Source organism: Micropterus salmoides, unplaced genomic scaffold (assembly GCF_014851395.1).
Source record: "Micropterus salmoides isolate LMB-PRFRI ecotype aquatic unplaced genomic scaffold, ASM1485139v1 Ms_hic_scaffold_12, whole genome shotgun sequence".
In the NCBI taxonomy this organism is placed as follows: Eukaryota; Metazoa; Chordata; class Actinopteri; order Centrarchiformes; family Centrarchidae; genus Micropterus; species Micropterus salmoides.
The window spans coordinates 1,341,799-1,365,028 of record NW_024040263.1 but is presented as its reverse complement, the minus strand read 5'-3'; the positions used below and the strand labels follow the sequence as shown (position 1 = coordinate 1,365,028).

At 41.4% G+C, this 23,230-nt stretch overlaps 1 long non-coding RNA gene across 1 annotated transcript; it reads right to left on the bottom strand.

Moving 5' to 3' along the window:
• Window positions 1–260: 260 nt before the first annotated feature.
• Window positions 261–1,489, bottom strand: LOC119899987. The gene is made up of 2 exons (XR_005443973.1): window positions 1,423–1,489; window positions 261–678 (listed from the first exon to the last, which is right to left on the bottom strand). It is a non-coding gene; the product is annotated as an uncharacterized LOC119899987 (long non-coding RNA).
• Between the last annotated feature and the right edge of the window lie 21,741 nt (window positions 1,490–23,230).

Sequence of the window (23,230 nt, the reverse complement as noted above, 5' to 3'; positions counted from 1 at the left end):
TTCCCTCTCTCTGGACTGTACACTGTTCTTTACCCTTTCTTCCTTCACTCACTCTAGTACGACTATGCCTATCACCCTAACCCTCTTTTCCTATTTGTGCACAAATGTGGCCACTGTAACCCTTATCATGAGGTAGTAATAATGTACATAGGTGTAATAGTCTAAAGTAGTCTTATCATCAATGTGGACCAGAATCAGAAGACACTAAATTGTTAAGAGCCTGAGAATTGAATGTCAATAAAAAGAATACCACACCCGAATTACAGTTTGCATTAAGTGTATTAAATACACAGGGATGGTACATACATAAGAAAGCAGGTATGAAAAATAACAAACTAAAATAATAAAGTGTGCACATAAAAAAAAAAACCCTTTCCTTTTAACTTCGTTGAGCTCAGTTCGTCCTTAGTTCCACTTGCCTTTATTGACAAGAGTTCATTTCTCACCGTTGGGGCCCTTTTAAGTTTGTGTTAGTGTTTGTCCTACCACCATAAAGATGAGGAAGATCCTGGCAATCCGTCTAAAGTCAGAGTCACAAACACGGTTGGCTTGCCACCCAGCCACCTAGACTGGGAATCCACAAAGCTCTGGAAAAACGTCTGGAACATGTAGATTGGTATCACTCCGTGGAATGGATCTCAGCTGCACAAGGCTTCCAACTCTTTACCAAAACCTGACCTATAAACAAGACCAAATCATTTCTCTCAATTACCATTCAGCGAATACATGGACTGCTACAGGCTACTATAAAATAAAATGAAATATTTGAGTACACCTATAATGCAATATCAAAATCGCTCTTTCATTGTACAACAGCTTCTTGTTTCTTCTTATGTATAAAAAGTATGAATTTCTCAATTATCAAAAGTACATGTACATCAAAAATTACATCCTTGATATAAACACTAAGTTTTATGAACCCTAAGTAACATTAGCAGTGTCATAAATAAATTGCAGGCATTGCATGTAAACATTGATCAAATCGTATTACTTCAAATTAGAAGCATTAAGGTGTTGGCGTGCTCATTTATCCCCCTCTGCACTGGTAACAGTGGAAAGAATGCACTAAAAATTTACCTCTTTAACTTCCAGTAACAGTTTTTAACATCATTATTTTTTCAAAGTAACCATTTAGCAACAACATGGAAAGGTAACAATTCCTTTTATAACCTACAAACAAAATAATTTGTAATTTTCACAGGCATTAAAGAGTATTCCGCTAGCTTATTGTGGTTAATTAGCATATGAATACAGCAGTCTCACATTAGCTTTACACAATTAGCACCACCGATTAGCATAAATGCTAGCGAACTCCCAGTAAACTCAGCAGGCTAGGTTAAATACAAATGGGCCTCAAAAGCCTGGGCCTGTTAACATGGATGCTAGCGAACTCAAAGGCCTAGCGCAAGGTAAACAACTCACCATTTTAGCGGAATTCACTGCCTTTAGCTCCGTGACAACAGTGGATTCAGGCACAGCTCTTATTTACTCTCTATATTACAACAGGGTATAGTCAGTATAAGCGATAATGATCACAGAATTTGTTTAATTTACTCCATGTCGTTTCTCGTCTTACCAAGGGGATAACGCAGCCTCCTACGCTCAGGTACAGGCGCCAAAAGAATATGCAGAGACGCGAAACGAGAGGTGTAACGGAACATAGCTGGCAGCTGATTGGTCAGCTCACTGCATCATAACGTCCACCCATTTGCTAACTTACAAGCCCATCAAAGATGCTGAGAAAAATAAAAGTTAACCCTTAGTGACTTGGCCAGACAGCTAAATAGTGTTTCTCATTATTAAGCCTGGGCTACACTCTCCCCCCTTGAACTCATGTCCGTCCCTGTACATGGTGCTGGCTGAACTGTTATTATCTCAGGGTACAGGACAGAAGGATATAAGTTTTCACCCTCACTTAAAATGTCCGCCACAGCCGTAGTTAACCCATGAAAGAATGATTTAACAACTGTGACAAAGGGGTTTCCAAGTTCAGTATAGTCAAGTCTTTTTGAAGGCTGACAATTCCTCTCGGATCTTCTGACAGGGATATCTGTGCCTGTGTGCTCCTGTGTCTCCTCTTGACTTGCTGTTTCCATTGCGACTGTCTCATCCTTTCCTTCCTCTTCTAGTTTTTCACTTCCAGCACGACTCATCTCCTCTTCACTCTCTGACATGTCCGAGAACACTGGAAGCTGCTCATTGTGGATGTCATCATCATGTAAGTTGTGTTTCTCCACAGATATCAGGTAAGTTACTTTCAGTCATGACTATTTCATCAACTTGTTCATCAGGCATGACTCTTTCGGTAAGTAGGTACTCAGTGTCACAGTGATGGCAGTTAGGATCACTAAGTGTGAGGGGACTGTCTGAGGTACCATTAAACCCACCAGGTGGTTTGCCAATTTCAGGAATGCAATCAACATTCTGATCATTTAAAGGACTCTCGATGGGACAGATGCCTAGAGGTTCAGTATGCTGTGTATCCTGCACAGAAGACATAGTTGAATCAGGCTGCACTAGACTGTCATGGACTATCGGAAACTGAGCATTTGGGGGTTCTCTGAAACAGTAAACAGGAATGATTTCATCCTCATCTTCTGAGAAGTAGTTTTCGTCCACAGTGGGATTTACACGGGTTGCTGGCCTGCACCTTACAGGCTGCTGGTCAGGCTCCTTGTTGACCTCTGCAGGCAAGTACCCACATGGAAGTAGTAAGTCCCTATGCAGTGTTCTTAGAGGACCATCCTGATTTTCAGGTTTGACTGTGTAGACGGGCAGAATACCTGCTCTCCTCAGCACTACATGGACAGTTGACTCCCACTTGTCTGAAATCTTATGTTTCCCTCGAATACGAACATTTCTGACCAACACTCGGTCTCCAGCTTCCAAGTCCGAAGCAGTCACACGCCTGTCATACCTCACTTTGTTTTTGTGTGCTATTTTTGCAGCATTATCAGTTGCTATCTTGTAGCTGTCTTCAAGTCGTGACTTAAGCTTTTGCACATACTCTGAGTGTGATGTATGCTGACCCCCCTTGCACTAGCAATCCAAACGCCAAATCAACCGGAAGACGAGGCTGACGCCCAAACATCAGTTCATATGGTGTGAATCCTGTCACCTCATTCCTGGTGCAATTATAGGCGTGGACCAGGGGTTTTACAAAATCACGCCAATGAGACTTCTCTGAGTCTTGAAGAGTACCTAGCATGTTGAGTAACGTGCGATTAAATCGCTCAACAGGGTTGCCCCTAGGATGGTATGGGGTTGTTCTTACTTTATGTATGCCGGCCACTCGACAGAGCTCTTTTATCGTGCGGGATTCGAAATCGGGCCCCTGATCACTGTGTAGCTTTTCTGGGATTCCGTAGTGCACCATGAAGTTCTCCCACAGACACTTTGCTACTGTGCGGGCCTTCTGGTTAGGTGTTGGCATGGCAACCGCAAACTTGGTAAAGTGATCTGTAATCACAAGTATGTCTTTGGTCCCACTGTTGTCAGGTTCAAGAGAGAGGAAGTCCATACAGAGGAGCTCAAGGGGTCTGGTGGTGTTAATGTTGACTAAAGGTGCAGCTCTCTCAGGTAGCGCCTTCCTCCGTACGCACCTGCCACATGTTTTGACCTTTCTCAACATCCAAACATCCAACATCCAAAGCCATCTTTGGCCAAAAGAATCTGGTCCTTACAAGATCCAGTGTGCGATCAACCCCCATATGACCCATATGATCATGTAGGCTGGTTAAAACTGTGTCACGAAGTTCAGCTGGGAGCACAAGCTGATAAAATGTCTGAGATCCTGCTTGGCGTCTCCGGTACAAGATGTCATTGAGAAGTTCGATTTAGCTCTCTCAGCAAGAGTGGAAGCTCAGGGAGTTCATGCCGCAAAGTTGGGGGTGGTTTGTCTCCCTGCTCGATCTGGGAAATGACATGCTTTAAGATTTGATCAGCTCTTTGTTTACTTACAAGCTCTGCCTCAGTTAAGTGGGGGATAACTGGCAACCCACCAAGGTGATCTTCTTGCCCATAACCGTCAGGCACAGCAGTAGGTGAGATGGCAAGAGTTTCAACTAAGGCACCACCACTTGTAAAATCTTGATCATGACTGGCACTGTAGATGAGCTGTCTCTCACAGATCACTTGCACAACAGCTTGATCTACTGCATCTATGTTTTCTGGATCAGAGAGGTGACCCTGGGTGAACTGTCTTATGCGCTCTCTCTCCTTTTGAGATTTAAGATCATCAGCCAGCTTCCCATTAGGCCTGCGGGACAATCCATCTGCATCACCATTTTGTTTTCCTGGACGATAGAGGAGTTTAAATGAGAACGTGGACAGTGCTGCCAGCCACCTATAGCTTGTCGCGTCAAGTATTGCTGAGGTCAGGATATATGTCAGCGGATTGCTATCAGTAACAACAGTGAAGTGGTTGCCGTAAAGAAAATCACTAAACTTTTCTGTCACTGACCACTTGAGTGCCAAAAATTCCAACTTGTGTGCTGGATAGCGACTCTCACTCCTTGACAACCCTCTGCTTGCATAGCCTATGACTCGAAGTTGGCCCTCCTGTTCCTGATACAAAACAGCACCGAGCCCATTGGTGCTTGCATCGGTGTGGAGAACATAGGGCTTCTGGGGATCTACAAAACCCAACACCGGGGCAGAGGTAAGGCTCTCAATAACCAGGTCAAACGCTTGCTGGCAAGCAGGTGTCCAGCGATCCCCAAAGACTTTCTTTGGGTTGTGGTACTGAGCTGCTCTCTCTTCTGACTTACATTTCTTGTGAGAAGATGGGTCACCAGAGGTTAGATTATGGAGGGGCTTCACGATGTTAGAGTAGCCCTTAACAAACCTCCTGTAGTACCCAACGAACCCAAGAAAGGATCTCAACTCTCGCAGGTTGGTTGGGACTGGCCAAGTCTTAAGAGCAGTGATCTTCTCCGGATCAGTCTCAACTCCATTCCTGGAAACCACATGCCCAAGATAACGGACTGACGTCTGGAAGAAGACACACTTTTCAGGAGATAATTTCAACTCGAATTCTCTAAGGCGTGTGAGCACCTTCATCAGCCTTGCTTCATGCTCCTCTAGAGTCTTTGAGAACACAATCAAGTCACAAATAAAGACTAGCACGTCCTTTAAATGCATGTCCCCCATACACTTCTCCATTAATCTTTGAAATGTACTTGGCGCATTGGTCACTCCCTGAGGCATTCGGTTGAATTCCCAGAACCCAAGGGGACACACAAAAGCGTTTTTTGGTTTATCTGCTTCCTCAACCTCGATTTGGTAATAACCAGACTTCAAATCAAGGACTGAGAACCACTGAGAACCGCTGAGCGCCGAGAATGTGTCTTCCAGCTTTGGAAGAGAATATGCATCCTTTATGGTCTGGAGATTCAGACGCCTGTAGTCTATGCACAACCGGACCTGGCCATTCTTTTTTCTGACCACCACTATTGGTGACGAGAAAGGGGACTCCGACTCCCTGATGACTCCTGAATCAAGAAGCTCTTGAATATGTTTTCGAACAGCTTCAATGTCTTGTGGGTGTATTGGTCGAGCACGCTGTTTAAAAGGTGTTTCATCTGAGAGTTTGATGTTATGTGCTACCTTATCTGTTCGGCCAAAATCCAGGTCATGTTGCACAAACACGTCAGGCATGTTGTTGAGCTGCTGAGTGATGCGTTCTTTCCATTCAGATGGAATTGGGGACTCACCAAAATTGAAGTTCAGGTTGTGCTTTTTGTTTGACTGAGCCTCTGGTCACTTTCGGAGGGACTCTGATTGGTTTACTACACTGTGCTCCTGTAATAAGATGCTCTGGTAAGCACTTATCTCTGCAATCGCACATTTAGCAGGGATGACTATATCATGGTCAGACTCATTACTGATGACAACGGGTAGCTTATAGGGCCGCTGCTGGGGAACGTCAACCAAGCTAGCTGTCACCAACAAGCCACCCGGCAAGGCGGATGAAGATGGTTGCTCAATGACTACGGACTTCTCATTCAGTAAGCAATTAGCTACAGCAACTCCCTCAACTACTACAGTTTCACCAGCTGGAATGACTTTAGTGTGTCTGCCTTGCAATGTTACTACACTGTGGTGACTGTTGTTGGTTGCCCTATAGCCAAGCGGGATGGGTTGATGGTATGTCAATCCGGCTTCAGAGTACATGTCATACAAAACATCAAGGGTATTGGTGCCTATAAGCACAAGAGACTGTGGTGTGGCCCGAATGTCAGGAACAACCAAAGCGAGTGTATGCACATCCATTCGAGAATTCTTCTTGAGATCTGGAGATGGGACAAGCTGGGATCGTTTAAAAGCAGTTTGATGTGTGAGCGCCAAGTGTCGTAATCAGCTTCACTATTGGGTCTGGGAATCTTTCCAGAAAAGGAACGAAGCCTTACTGGGGATTGCAAGTGTGGGCTACTATCTTCCCTCCTTACAATATGCTCAACCACCACCTTCTGTATTTCTGCTGGGTTTATGTCACTTACTGAAAGGGACGGAGCTTTCCCTCCATTAGTGAACAGGACTGAATCAGGGGCACTTAAACAATTGCCTTCCAGAGGGGTGTCCAAGAGTGAGACAAGGGGCAGTGGAAAGAATGCACTAAAAATTTCCATTAACAAGTTTTTAACATCATTATTTTTTCAAAGTAACCATTTAGCAACAACATGGTAAGGTAACAATTCCTTTTATAACCTACAAACAAAATAATTTGTAATTTTCACAGGCATTAAAGAGTATTCTGCTAGCTTATTGTGGTTAATTACCCTATTAGCATATGAATACAGCAGTCTCACATTAGCTTTACACAATTAGCACCTTTGCATAGCTTCACCAATTAGCGCCGATTAGCATAAATGCTAGCGAACTCCCAGTAAACTCAGCAGGCTAGGTTAAATACAAATGGGCCTCAAAAGCCTGGGCCTGTTAACATGGATGCTAGCGAACTCAAAGGCCTAGCGCAAGGTAAACAACTCACCATTTTAGCAGAATTCACTGCCTTTAGCTCTGTGACAACAGTGGATTCAGGCACAGCTCTCATTTACTCTCTATATTACAACAGGGTATAGTCAGTATAAGCGATAATGATCACAGAATTTGTTTAATTTACTCCATGTCGTTTCTCGTCTTACCAAGGGGATAACGCAGCCTCCTACGCTCAGGTACAGGCGCCAAAAGAATATGCAGAGACGCGAAACGAGAGGCGTAATTGTAACGGAACATAGCTGGCAGCTGATTGGTCAGCTCAATGCATCATAACGTCCACCCATTTGCTAACTTACAAGCCCATCAAAGATGCTGAGAAAAATAAAAGTTAACCCTTAGTGACTTGGTCAGACAGCTAAATAGTGTTTCTCATTATTAAGCCTGGGCTACACCACCTATCGAATTCCCTTCCTTCCACCCCCACCCCCCCTTCCTCTCTTCCCTCTCTCTTTTTAGTCCAGTGATGTAGTATGATGACCCTGTGTGTCTCAGTATATTGAAGGATTAGTCGCTGTACCAAAGGTGCAGAGAATCTCACCTATAGGCCAGTTGTGTCAATACATCATTATCTGTCAGCACAAGCTTAGTCTCTCTGTTCTTGTTGGTTCCTCTCTTTATTACCCACCTTGGGACATTTATCTCTTTGCAGTTGTTTTAGCTTCCCCTTCATTGCCCTCTTCATCTTCCTCTTCCTCAGTTCTTTTTTTCTCAGCCCACTTATCTTCTCTTTCTCTCTGTCTCACTCTGTGTGTGTCTCTCTCAAGAGTATGGTTGTCATCCTTTCTTTTCCCACTGCTGGCTGGTGCTGCTTCTCTCTACATGGTCTCTTGCACTGACACATATCTTGCACAAAGAAACCCACACTTACATTACATACATGAATGTACATGCGCATGTATATATATATATAGTAAATTCTACTGCTTCTGCATATTTACTCTCTCTCTCTCTCTCTCTCTCTCTCTCTCTCTCTCTCTCTCTCTTGCTCTCTCACACACACACACACAGTCAGGCCCCTGTGTAATTCTAGTGATGAGTTATTTTGCCCCAGGCTCACCGTTACTCACGAGGTATGTCATATCACCCCCACGCACCCTCCCCTCTCTTCCCATCCATCATCTCACACCCCCGCCTCTCTCTCTCTCTCGTACCCAAATCTCACATCCACACATCCTCTATCGTTTCATCCCTATTACTCTAAAGCTACTCCTGCTGTGAGTCTTAACTCACCACCATATCTTGAGATCCCCCAATCCCTGACCTTCTAGACCTCCCACTTTGCCTTCTTACCTTCATCATCAAGCATCATTTTCCTTTCATTGGTCTGTATCTGTAGTTCTAATTAGTAAATGTAAGCATGCTAACACGCTAAGCGAAGATTGTACACAAAAGTAAACATTGTACCTGCTAAACATTAGCATGTCAGCATTGTCATTGTGAGCATATTAGCATGCCAACATTGGCATTAAGCTCAAAGCACTGCTTTGTTGAAGTGCAGTCTCACAGAGCAGCTAGCATGGCTCTAGACTCATACCGTAATTTCCGGACCATAAGCCGCAACTTTTTTCCCACGCTTTGAACCTTGCGGCTTAAACAATGACGCGGCTAATATGTGGATTTTTCCCACTCTGATTTTTCCCGCTTTCAAAAAACACATTCTGTGCCGTGCTCAGTTTTTTGGCGGCATGAAGCTTTCATTTGACCAATGAAATTGCCGGGATAAGGTCAAACAACTTTTACTTGTTTACTGTTTAGATTAAATCGAGTGCGCTCAAACTTCCCATAATTCTGATCACGGTAGTTATCTTGTCACCCTCATCATGGCAAAGACACGGAGAAATGCATATGATGCAGCTTTCAAGTTGAAGGCGATTGATCTGGCTGTTGGAAAAGGAAATAGAGCTGCTGCACGGGAGCTTGGTCTTAATGAGTCGATGATAAGACGTTGGAAACAGCAGCGTGAGGAATTGACTCAGTGCAAAAAGACAATTAAAGCTTTCAGAGGGAAGAAAAGCAGATGGTCCGAACTAGAAAATGACCTCGAAGACTGAGTCAACACACAGAGAGCAGACGGCCGAGGTGTTTCAACTGTGCAGATCCAACTGAAAGCCAAAACTATCGCCACCGCAATGAAGTGTGAGGATTTTAGAGTTGGACCATCGTGGTGTCTCAGATTTATGAGACGTAAAGGACTGTCCATCAGGGTACGGACAAGTCTGTGTCAGCAGCTCCCTCCCGACTATGAGGAAAAAGTTTCAAACTTCCACAAATTCACTGAAACTGGAACATTCCATTGGCCCGCATGACATCATAAATATGGATGACAACAGGAAAGGCGAATCGTCAGTCACGCTGAAAACAACTGGGCATGAAAAAACGCACTTCACCTGTGTTCTGAGCTGCACGGCATCGGGAGAAAAGCTTCCACCGATGCTGATTTTTAAACGCTGTCAAAAATTCCCTAGAGGAATTGTTGTGAAAGACAACAAGAAAGGATGGATGACGGAAAGCCTAATGCATGAATGGCATACGGAGTGTTACGGCAAGCGACCGGGAGGATTCTTTCACAGGAACAAGGCATTGCTCGTTTTGGACAGCATGAGGGCCCACATAACAGATTCGGTGAAAGAAGCTATCAAGAGGACAAACTCAATTCCAGCTGTGATTCCTGGGGGCACAACAAAGTACTTGCAGCCACTCGACATCATTGTCAATCGTGCATTTAAGGTGGCGCTCTGTGGTCAGTGGGAGGCTTGGATGACAAGTGGGGAGAAATCCTTCACTAAAATGGGCCGCATGCGAAGAGCGACTTATGGTCAAGTCTGCGAGTGGGTCCTGACAGCGTGGAGCATTGTCAAAAAATCCACTATCATCAACAGATTTCGGAAGGCTTGACTGCTGCGTGTTGAAGAGGGCTCAGCGAGGGATTTGCCTCCGGATGAAAGTGACGAGAGCGACAATGAAAATGATTCAATATCGGATGAAGCAATTCTGAGGCTATTCAACTCCGACACCGAAGGAGAAGACTTCAGTGGTTTCAGTGCACAGGAGGAGGAAGGTAGTGACAAATGACTTTCTTGGTAGGCTACTGTTTACTGCTTGATTTTTTGTTACACACCGTGTTTCGTTAAGCCTATTTATTTTTGTGACAAGCCGTGTTTCGTTAAAGCCTGTGTAAAGTTAATTTGTTTCAATGTACCGGTAGGCACCTGCGGCTTATAGACATGTGCGGGTTATTTATGTTCAAAATAATATTTTTTTTTAAATTCAGTGGGTGCGGCTTATATTCAGGTGCGCTCAATAGTCCAGAAATTACGGTAGTCTTGATAGGCTGAAGTTTTTACAAGAAAAACATTCCCAATGCTTTTTCCTTCCTGACAATTTTGTTTTTTCACAGTTACTTCAACTAGCATAAATGTTTTACAAGTAAACTATTTTTACTCAGCTTCTCACAAATCTGTAGCTTCATAGCTATCATGATACCAACACGACATGGTGGGACATTTCTGTCTGTCTCTTTCTTAAAATTATGTTGAAATTTATTAATTTTTGAAGAATCCAAAACATTTGACAGCTTGGTTTTTTTTGCCCCTTTCTTTGACTTCAAATGTGTATTACAGAAGCAATATCTAAATGTAATTTTCTTTTTAACTGTAAACATGCAGGATATTATATGTTAAAGTTTTCCCATTTTTTAACTTTACAAGAAACTTTACAATCAACTATAACCAACTACACCAAACCAGGCTCTTTGTCAGCTACAACTTGCTTTTGATACTGTACAAAGCACCTTGTTTGATTTACAACTTGTTTTGAATGACGACAAAACTAAACTTATGTTGTTTTTCCAGTGTAAAATCAAAGTCACTGAACCTTCCATCCATCACTACTTCTCAGGGCTGTAGAGAGAAGTAGTCTGTTAGAGTCTGTATCTCACTACAAGTATCTCGGTATCCTAATTGATGATTCTCTCTCTTTTAAACCTCACATTCAGCAGTTTGCAAAAAAACTGAAGCTGAAACTGGGTTTTTATTTTAGAAACAAGTCGTGTTTTTCCTTTGAGGCCAAAAGGAGACTTGTTGCTGCCAGTTTCATGTTAGTGCTGGACTATGGCGATGTTATATACATGCATGCATTCTTTCAAAGCTTGAAACTGTTTACCATGGAGCTCTGAGGTTCATCACAAACTTTAGAGCCCTTACTCATCATTGCTCCTTGTATGAGCGGGTTGGTTGGTCTGCATTGTCCACCGTAGACTTAATCATTGGCACATTCTTATTTACAAGGCTATTCTTGGTCTGCTTCCCCCATACCTACAAACCTACATCAAAAAGAAAGGCACAGGAAGATATTGTCTTCGTTTTGAGGACTTATTACTACTATCTGTCCCTCAAGTCCAGACTGAATTGGGAAAAAATGGAATTTAGATTTTTTATGACCTTGTAACTCACTATTTATTCCTATTTATGTTTATGTAATATGTTTCAATGGCTGCAACCTCGTTAATTGTGCTGCTGCATGTCTTGGCCAGGACGCTCTTGGAAAAGAGATTTTTAATCTCAATGAGTTTTCTTTCTGGGTAAATAAAGTTAAAATAAAAATAAATAAAAATAAAAACATTAGATATTCAAAACACTGCCTTTTAACACTGCTGCTAAGAAAGTAAACAAAGGCCATTAGAAATTATGTTTTGCGGGCCAAAATGCATTTGCATAATCAATTTGAGATGCTAAAAACAATTGCTTTTATTTGGCCTCATTTCAGCAAATAAGCACGATATAAAATTACATTCTATTAAGCTCTTAATGTTTGTTTTTCCACTGCGATTGCAGGCTCTTTTGAGTAATACCTCAAATTACATTAGGATGCCACCAAAATATTAATAATGAAACATAAAAATGAAGTTACCATATGTGTTTACAACTTTTAAAAGGAATAGTAGTTTTCTTTCCATAGCTGAGAAAGATGCAAATTAAGTTTTATGCCTTACATCCCCTAATTAATGCTATTTAGTGCTATTCTATTATAATTATAATTGTTTACTTTATTGTTTTTATTGCAGCTCCACATGACAAATCACCTTTTAGAACCTGTAAAATTGAGAATCTTGCGATGTATCCCTTTCTATGCCCTGTCTTATTTATATTATACTGTAGTTTACACTTGGATAAGATAGGGCTAAGAAAGGGATACATATTAGTGTATATACAGTACATGATGTGGGTCACAGATGGAAATGGATGGACAGAGGACAGTGTAAATACGAGCTGATACAACAGCCATCTGAAATCAACAATTTGTGTGTATTTTAACACCAAAACACAGCTGCTAGCCTGGCTGACCTAGCTGGCTGTTTCTTCCTAACTTACTAGACCAGCCACAACAACTTTTAATTTCAGTTCCCACCGCTACAATAATGGTATTACTTTTAGGCAATGGATCAAGTAATGTGAAGACACACATTATTACATAAGGGGAGCAAATTAAGTAATTACAGGGTACAAATTATTTAAGTGAAGGACCAAATGAGTTATTTTCTTATCCTCCACTGAGACCAATCTCTGCACCAAACAAACACTCTTAGAATATTATATTGCTTAATAGAGTAATAATTTTATTTGTCCTCTTCCAAATCAAGAGCAGTTATTTCTCAAGTGTTCATTAAACCATACTTGTATGCACTGCTGTATATTAGATTTACAATATGCTAAATTCTTTTTTGCTCAATGTCTGAGAATATATTTTTACAGACATGATATTTTTAGAAAACATGGGCAGCAGCTTATGGGATTATTTTCCTATCTTTATTCAAAAGCATGGTCTTTCAGTTTGATAGCAGGAAGTATTGTTTTCACATTCTGATTTTGTAGAGCTTTTTCTCAAAACCCTGCCCTTGCACTTAGATTTGCATTGCTTCTGCTCAAATCGTTTGCTCGCACTCAGATATTTTGTTGCTTGCACAGAATTCCTGTGCTCCAGCTTTAGCCATTACATTAGCCAATGTCTACTTTAAGATTTCTGCTCTGCTCTTGGATACTTTGTGCAATAATCCTGTCAGGGCGGTGACTATTTGACAGGCTTTATTCATTCCCACCTTCAACAGCTTTATTTAGGGTTCATACAGTAATGAAAAACCTGGAAAAGTCGTGGAATTTGAGGCCTGGAAAAGTTTTGGAAAAGTCATGGAAAGTAGTGTCAATAACACTGATCAGGATTGTGATTTTTCCAGATTTTCCGACCTGAAAATGTGCTCCACGTCAATCATGTAGATCCGTAAAATAATTGTTGTGCTAGCTGCTCTGTCCTCTGCGTGTTTGACGAGAGCGGAGCTGAGCTCGTACACACAGTCTAGAGCGGACAGCAGCGAGGCCGCGGTGGAGGCAGTGAAGCAGGTGAAGTAAATGTAAATGCTCCGTATTTGTATAATGCCTTTCTAGTCTTTGCGACCACTCAAAGCGCTTTTACACTACATCGCTTTTTTGTGTTAGTGTAGTCAATTTAAAGTTAACATTACTACATGTAACCAGTTGTAATTATTTATGTGTTGTTTTTTTCTTTTATTGCCAAAAGCAGAGAAGAAAGGGGTGGTAGCTTCTTGTGGTCATCACTCGTATCTGGTGTCAGAGGAGGACAAAAGGAGGATGAGCAACAACAAAATCCCCTAAACAAAGCAAATAAATAAATAAACATCTTTAAGAAACTTAGAATAGTTCAATGTAAACTATAGAATATAAACCTTTAATAATACACCACACATGTCTTGTTGTTTAGAACAACACATAGCTCATTATTACTGTGTAATTATTTTATGGATGATCTGTATACCTTATTCAGCTTGTTTAATTTAAATAATGGAAATATATATAGGTTCCTCTGTACCTCATTTAACATTCAAGATTTGCTATGTTTGATATATATATATATAGTATATATTGTTTTCTACTACAGCCTGCCCCCTACCAGCTGCTGCAGTGTGGGATGAAGGGCCTGTTTCTCAACTTGATCTTATTACAAATAATTCCTGAGTTGGCCAGCTGAAGGCCCACCTGTAAAAAGAAAAAAAAAGGTTGTCACAGCTGCTATTACTATGAGAAAAGGGCAAAAAGTGAAAAAAAAAATGTTTTGACCGTAAATATGTTATTAAGTTCTGGGAGCCCACTATTGAGAAAAACACCATCATTACTTAATAGGTGCAGAGGGATGTAATTTTTATTATAAACTGTTCAGCTGTTTAACAGCACTATACCCTGTAGGCACCCAGTATTTTCAGTTTTTGTTAGATTGCAAACCAAAATGAGACCACATAATCATACCATTGTATTTGTGTTACATTACAACATTTCCTACAGTTCCTCTAATTTCAAATTAGTTTTTGGGCTGTGTCTCTGGGGGTTCAGTGCTGTTGTCTCATTGGCATTTTCAGTCCAAAATGGCAGTGCCATCTAGTGGAGGCTTTGGAAAAAGCACAAGTCTTTTTTCTTCTATAAAACACATTCTCACTCCTGACTTGTCACATATTAGGCAGACTCTTAAAGGCCCTTTGGCGTCGCTTTTTAACCCCCTGGATACTCCTTTAACGTCATTTTTAGATGTTTAGGGCTCCGTGGTTAAGTTAGCAACGCTTAGCAAGAACAAATATGCAATGTCCGGTTAGACTTTCAAAATAAAGTGCTAGCATTTCGAAAAATCGCCATTTTGAAACGGCACATTATTAAAGTTGTGAATCGTTGCAATTTGGTTAGGTTTAGGCACAAAAAGTACTTGGTTAAGGTTCCATCCATCTATCCATCCATCGTCAACCACTTATCCTGCGTACAGGGTCGCGGGGGGGCTGGAGCCTATCCCAGCTGACATCGGGCGCAAGGCGGGGTACACCCTGGACAGATCGCCAGTCCATCACAGCCTTACTCAGTCTTTTCTGTTAAATATCATATACCTACCTTTATCATCAAAAACTGACCTTTTGAGTGACACCAAATCCGACCCAGTTGGTGCTCACATGTCCCGTTCAAAGCCTACAATAGCCAACGAGAGCCCACACTGGAAGGAAGGCTCAGCCTCTATCATTTCGTGGGTAGGCCGAGCCAATTGCAAGCAATTGTGCTGATTACTGGCACTTCATGTAGCCAATAAAATTCTGAAAATAACGATATCCAGCTTTAAGTCGGAAGTTCAGGATCTACCAGCAAAAAAACACATCTGCGTCAAGCTATCGGCTAATACGGAGTGATGCAGCAGCAGCCGCCTGCCGCCAAGATGCGGTACTGTTTTAGAAAAAATACGCTAAGACATATACTCAGAAAAACCTGTGTAAGATAGTCATTTTTCATGGTATTGGTATGAAATTTTAACTAGCATGAAATTTTAACTAGGACTAGGTAATGCGTTATCCTGTGGCCCTACAGTTGTTTTCCAGCTAATAAGACCCAGCTACAGTTGTCTGCATGCATTTGTTAGCAAGCATTTTCAAGCGGAAATGAACAATATATTAGTTTTAGTGTGTTTAAACTTATATTAATCATTCTGATCTGATTATTTTCATTCTTAACACACGTTACATAAGATGAATAAATTATGCAGACTGCTCTTGCATGTTCTCCACTTGTTATTCTGTAGCTACACAATAATATGGGTGTGGGCTGTTTTAAAAGTTATCATCTTTTGGGTTAGACACTCCAGAGAAGCCCAAAAACATGCATATACTCCAAATGGTTCAAGAACTACATTCAATTTACTTTGGATATGCCTTGAATAGGCCTTTGGCATGAACTTTACAGGTATGTTAAGAGGTTAAACTGATAGTATCACATTTGCGGCACAAGAAAACATCCATGATAAAACTGACTTTCAAGTCTTTAATGTTATGGGAATACTGTAGTGCTTGAAGTGCACCGGAACTCACCGGTACCACCACTTCTACATTTTACTCTTTGGGGTACCAGGATTTTTCTTGCATACCAGCACTTCTGCCAAGCTGCCTGTACTCTTTTCAGCCCTGTCCATATCAGGTTCTGTGGGCACTACATGACGCTCACCTGTTCCCGTTCTCGCCTGCCTGCTAATCCCTGTCGGCAGAAACACAGTAAGGAGAAGCTTGGTGGGCTCTCATGCTGCTGTGTGCATAAAGTTGCTCATCAAAGTCACTTGTCATGAAACGAGCAATCGCAGCCTAGATGGGGAGGACCAAGGGCGTGGAAGTGGTGGGTGAAGTGGGACTGATTACCCAGTGCCAAAATGGGGGGAGGGTGCTTGAAATGCCCGGAATGAAAAGTTTAGTTTTGTTTGTAATGTTTTATTTTTAAACAAATAGTTTAATAACTGAATTAAAATTGGCTGACAAAGGTTGAGAGAACTTTTTATACCCCCGCAAAAACATTTAAAATAGTAGAGGCTCTAAGGCCCCTTTCACCACTTACAAAAGACACAATATGGTTTAGTCCACCCAATACTAGGATTCATCTCTAAATGGGGTTATCAAGCAGAGTGACTGCTGATGCTGGAGCATCAACATGCCATGTCATGTCTGTCCCCAAGAAAGGGATTTGGGGGTACCAAAAAAAGAAAGAAAGAGTAAGAAAGCAAAGTGAAAGAAAACAAATTTCTTTCAAAAGAAAGGTGACCACAATCACAACTAGCATTTAAAAATGGCATAAATTAAAATTAGCTGTTTAGACTGAAGGCAGGAATCTAACTTGATGCAAATTTGCATAGTAGGCTAGAACATAAATGATTGTCAGCATCATAAATTAACCTCTAAAGTTTTAATTATTTTGCTTTTAGGCCTACATGCCCTTGAACCACGAAAGCCCAGATCACACTACACGATTTTTAGCTCGGCGACAGTCAGGCTGTAATCGGGAGTAAATCAGCAGCTGATCGGCGGTCGCCAGTCATTATGTGTGAACTACTCAACGACGCATCAAAACGGCTCCCCGACACATCACTGCCACATCGCCGATGCCTGCCAGATATCTAGCATGCCAAATATCTGGAAGAGTCAACATCCACATCCAGCCAATGAGAGCAGGCAGCTACTTTTTCACTGCAAAACACTTCTTACTCTATGTTCCAGCTCTCTCTGTAGCTCAGACAATCCCTGCTACCTGCGTGTGCTAATCCATTCTTTCACCCATATCCTGTGTCTTTAAAATTTTATCTTTATAATAACAAACAACAGCTGTTTCGTGTGTAGGTCGCTTTTCTTGATAAAACGTGGTTTGGATACCAGCGTCATGAGACAGCAGGTGTCATGTCGTGTAGTGTGTGAACCCTTGTCACCGTTCAGTCACGTAGTGTGAACGCCACAAGGATTTCAAGACTCCTGTCACAAGACGGCAAGTTGTGTAGTGTGAACAGCACGGGTCATTTAACTATAGTAAAGTAATTGTAGGATACAGTGTGTTGAGAAAAGAGGGTTGGAATGTGAGATTTCAAACTGTGCAGACTTGAGCACAGATTATAATTACGTGTTTAAATGTGGTATGAACAGTTCATTAGTGACTACCCTAATCACCACCACAGTTTAATGTGTACAGTTATTAGCTCAATTATTTGTCAACATTTTTCTGAAGATGCATGAGAGATAGGGACCAAGAGACGAAGGGGGTCCACAGAGACTGCTTGTATTTAGGGCTCAGAATTTTGTGCTACACTGCAGGATGGTACATTAAAAAAGGTTGAGAGAAAACTTTAAAAATATTAACTCGTTGCATGCATGAATGATTATTGATGAGTTAGAATTTAGCATTAACAAATTAGAGACGGACCACCTTATAGAGCATTTTTCTCACACAAGGATTTAATGAATGAAATATGAAACTGCTGGCCAACTGGAATTAATATTATACTAGTGATAAACTGTACTATTATACAGTTATATTATACATTAGGCCTAGACTGCCGGGGGATTTCCCATGATGCACTGAGCTCCTCTCTCCTCTACTTTCTCTCCCTCTGTATGCAACCTTATCCCATTATTGCATGTTACTAACACAACTTCTCCCCTTTCTGGTAGTCTTGTGCTTTCTCGTCTCTCTCCTCTCTCCTCCTATCACTTCCTGCAGGTTTTCTGGCTCTGGAGCTGTGGAGTCTGGATCTGTGGTTGCAGGTCACCTGCTGCCCCTGTGTTCCTGCTCGACACCCTCTGCTGCAACGACTATTGTTGCTAGTCTTATTGTTATTATTGTTATTATAATCATTAACATTACGACTGTTACCATTAACACTATTATAAATATCTGTACCATTTTTCATTTAGTCTTTAGCAACATCACCTTTACTGTCTGTATCTCTGTGTGTATATTGTGTAGGCTGCCTCCCTCCCCTCTCCCTCCTCTCTCCCTCCTCTCTCTCCCTCCCTCTCCCTCTCTCTCTCTCTCTCTCTCTCTCTCTCTCTCACCCCCCAACCGGTCGAGGCAGATGGCCGCCCACCCTGAGCCATGGTTCTGCTCGAGGTTTCTGCCTCTTAAAAGGAAGTTTTTCCTTGCCTCTGTCGCCTAGTGCTTGCTCTTGGTGGGAACTGTTGGGCTTCTGTAAATATCATCACAGAGTATGGTCTAGACCTGCTCTTTTATGAAAAGCGCTGTGAGATAACTGTTGTTGTGATTTCTTGCTATATAAATAAAATTGAATTGAATTGAATTGAATATTATTTGAAATTATAATAAATACACTGACATTAGCCCTAGTACCGGCCGATTCACACGCCAACCTGTGAATGGGGAGTAACAGCACCTATTTTTTTCCACTTCAAGCACTTATTATAGGTGGTGGTCTGATGTGTGCATTGATTGTACCTATGTATCTTGAATTGGTTGGCATCAGTTGACTCCTAAGATTTTAGAATCGTAAAGCTTAGCTTTTCAACTGTATGTGGCATGAGTACCAACCATAGACTGTATAAATCATAGCAGTTGTGTAAACATTCTTCCTGATTACTGGAGATACACAGATTATATATATATATATATATATATATATATATATATATATACTGAGATACACAGCGACTCATACCATACCTATCTCATTATAAAGTATATAGTGTGTGTGTGTGTGTGTGTGTGTGTGTGTGTGTGTGGGGGGGGGGGGTTAACAGAAACGCTCGCCAATATCATCATGAATGTATTCTTTGGCCACAAATATGACTTCATCAATTCAACCGGAAGAAAGTAATAGCACCACTAAAATAAAAACTTACTTGAGGTCCTTAGTGTTGACGCGGACTGAGTCATGGATGTGACATTGTTTTCTACTCTAGCACAGGCTGGTGTGCTACATGGCTGCTATTACACAGTATGTAGCTATTATAGTAAAAAGTAAGGTAACTGGTATATGTAAGAACTGTCATTTTATTCCAAAGGTTTAATAGGAAACAAGTATATAAAAAAGCAGTGGAGGACATGGGTGGATGAACCCGGGTAAAGAGTAACCCCCTGTAGAGGACGCTATAAGAAGTAAAGCAAATAGGCCCACCTCGAGGCAGGGATCCATTCAATGGTCAACACTAAACCTGCCATTCTATTGGTTGGGGTATTTTGACAGCGGTAAAATCTGACAGCAGAGCAAAGCAGAAATCTAAAATGTTTAATGAGTGCACAGAAACAGCCTGAGCATGAAGAGAAGGGCTGAAGCTGGAGTGCAGGAATTCTGTACAAGCAACAACTAGAAGACAAGCAACTCTAAGCTCAAACAGGGTCCTTTTGAGTGCAATGGCAGTGTTTTGAGTGTGAGGGCAGGGTTTTGTGGGGAAGCATTACAAAACCCGAATGTGCAATCAATAAGCCATGCTCTCAAATTGATAGACCACGCTTTCAAATAAAGATAAAGGAATTAAACCCATACGGCTGCTTGACCAAAGAAACTCTACAAATTGGAGCCATAACACACTGCTCACCTCCCAGTTCTCTCAGTTAGTGACAACAACATATCGGTCACACTAACTAGGTTGTGTATATTTACACTTCACCTCACAGCTCTGTGGATCCTTTAACCCAGGAAGTAAAAGGGAGATTTATGGACACGGCTTCATGTGTCCCTCAGTACTGCAGACCGGCAGTGTGACTACAGACAGATTGTGTTAGTACCAGCCTACAGAGCGCTACAGCTGCTTCACAGTCTATTTTTACCAGCCATAGATCCTAATGGTCTGGTACTGTCACACCCTCACCTAGACTCATCTAGACTAATGGAGGACACACTGAGAACCACACTGATAATACTTCACACACACATAGTAAGAAGCACCAATTGTACATAAAGTGCACACGTGCAAATGCAAACATACTAACAGAGACACTCATAAACAGTTACACCTCATGCATTTCTGTACTCGGCTGATTGAAAAGTGTGTGCGTTTGCATAGGCATTTTCATCTTCTCAGCTAATTTTATGAATGTATCATCAGCCTTTCTACGATAAAGCTGAGAAAACACTGGGTCTGAATGTGCAACACAATCTATCCCAAATTGTTGCATTGTGTACCATCATCCTGTACTGAATGATCCTGCATGCTTTTCACCCTTTTTTCAGCAGCACCAAAAGCTCTAGTTTAAAAAGATGTCAAGCAGTGATGCACATTGCAAGGTGCTATATTTTCACATTTAAACAACTTCACAGGACCTGGGGATCATTCAAATGTTAACTTTACTACAAATGCAGGTTTCCTAACTTAACTCTGATGCTATGTAGTCATGCAGTTAGTTTTGGTTCTATTTGCCTAGGTGTTGAGATATCCATCTCTGAGACATCTGCCTCCACCCTAATAAAATGGAGCTGATGCTCACAGCATGGATTACATTTAGATTTTACAGATTTCAGCAGCATTATCTCTTTCCAAAAACAATGGATCCATTATTTTGGATAGTCCACAGACCTCACTGTTTTCATTGCAAGTACTTTCTACCAAAGAAATAGTCACTAAAGAAACTTTCGACATCATGTTCTGTTGATTATCCATAGCAGTAATGACATTGTTTTTGGAGAGAGATCTTGCTTTTTAAATAGTACTTCTTAGATGCTGTTAGTACCATAAATTGGTCTGGCTCAAAATAGAAAATGATTTATTGTTGTATTTTTGTTCCAGGCTATTTAGGTTTCATGCTTACTGGTGATCTTTTTGGGGGATTGTAAGTGAAAAATCAAAACAAAGTGTAATGACTGACAGCCAGCCACGCTGCACTTAGTTTATTTCGGTATATCAATTTTCTGTTTCAGAGTGAATACCAGTATTCTCACCAGTCTAAACAAATTGAAAAAAGGGAGGGGTTCATTCAAAACTCAACAAACAGGTCAGTTGTGGATAAAACTTGAATGTGTTACTATTTTAACAACCTTCAACGACCAATTTGATTGTTTTGTCAGTCTCTGTCCATACATATATCTTAAATTATTGGCTGCAATTTGTTCCATTCATACCCATTGATTATGATGACTCTCATGACCTTTGCTCTGACACCACCATCACCCAAACCTTTAAATTCCCAAATGACCTCATCTCTTGAGTCCAGAGTTGTTAACTCAGTAAATTGGCTGCTCTCAACAGAAACAAACCTATTGATTTTTGATGACCCTTGTGAACTTTCCTCTTGAGCTGTCATCAGTCCAGACTTTGCCCACCCGCAAACAGCTGTTCTGTATTCCACCCAGTATAATGTTGCCTATGAAACTAATGTCTGTTGGCCATCTAAATATTCTATCCTGAGAACATTCTTGTCATGGAAATCTACTGTATGTGTTTGGTGGTTTTCTGCAGTGATGCACCAATACAATATATACTGGTATCAGTACTGATTCTGCCCTTATCAGGCAGATGAGCTAGCAGTCATGGTATTACCAATCCGTATCATAAAAAAATCAGGGTTTCTCCTATCAGTAACAGAAAATATATTCAGTCGGTCATGGCGGCTCCAGATTTAATTTGAGTGGCGCGGCAATCCCTGGGCTCATGCTACTGCACATAAGAGAATTCAAATGTCAGTGAGTTATACAAATTGTAAATTTGGAAAAATGACAGCACTGGAATCGCACTTTTTATTGGAAGATACCCAGAGTTGATGTATCAGAACATCTCCCACAAAAAACACTGCTCCTGAACTGCCTTAAAACAGCTCAATTGTACTTACTGTACTTCCGTAACCTATCTGCGTCACTAAGTAACACGCGTCATAATGCTTGTTTAATGGCTAGTGTGGCACTCCCTCAAAAACACTGAGCTGCAGCACACACAGTGACAAGACGTCCACCCACTGCCTCCCCTCATCCTCCACCTTCACTACCGAAAGTTAGATACAAGTGCACAGTTTAAATGTTACTATGGAAGATAAATTTGTTACGAAATAATTACTTACCAATCTGAAATGTCTTGCTTCAATCTAGGTTGCAAAACTGGTTCGGGTTGTTATGCCTGTGTTTCGGGATCATAATGTACAGCTGAACCAAACCTACAGTTACCAGCTGAAACGGCTTTGCTTTGGATCACACTACCTTGCTTGTCAGGACATGCCCTACTCTGCTGCTGATTGGCTACTAATCGAATAGGTACATCTTCAGTAAGGGACAGCCCTAGCAAACTTTAAACCAGCACTTTAGTATTGTCATTGTGCACTGATATTTATATTCTCTGAGGTTTTTATTAGTGTAACCCAACATTACCTTCAAGAGCAGAATTAGGGAATAAAACATTTTTAACCCAGGATGCCTCAAAATCCAATCCATTCATTCTATTTTTGTCTACACCTGAATTCACTCTTTCATCGTCTCTTCTGCTTACCCTGTTCCACATAATTCAAGGATGAAGCTTGAATACAGGGCCCTGCTTCATAGCAAAACAAGGAAGCAGGTTTTGCTGTTAGTGGCTGTACTGAAAATGTTTATGTAAAAATAAATGCTGAGTCAATATATGAAAGTGCAAACACACACACACACACACACACACAGACATCCAGGTACCTGTCCTAGCCAAAAGAGGACACAGATGGGATAAAACAGTGCTGTTGAAAAGTTGAGGAGGAGCTGAATAATTCAACAGGCTCTCAACCAGTCACCCCGTTTGCCACAGTTTGCCTCTGTTATTGTGGAAGTCCCACTGCTTGCCCCCTACTAGAGTGAGAGACACAGAGGCTGGTGCTTATGTCAGCTCCCTGTTGTGTTTACCATGTCACTACATCCCAATTTGACAAGACATCTTTTTCTCTCCCCATTCACACTGTTTTCCCCCAGTCTGCTCTCTCCC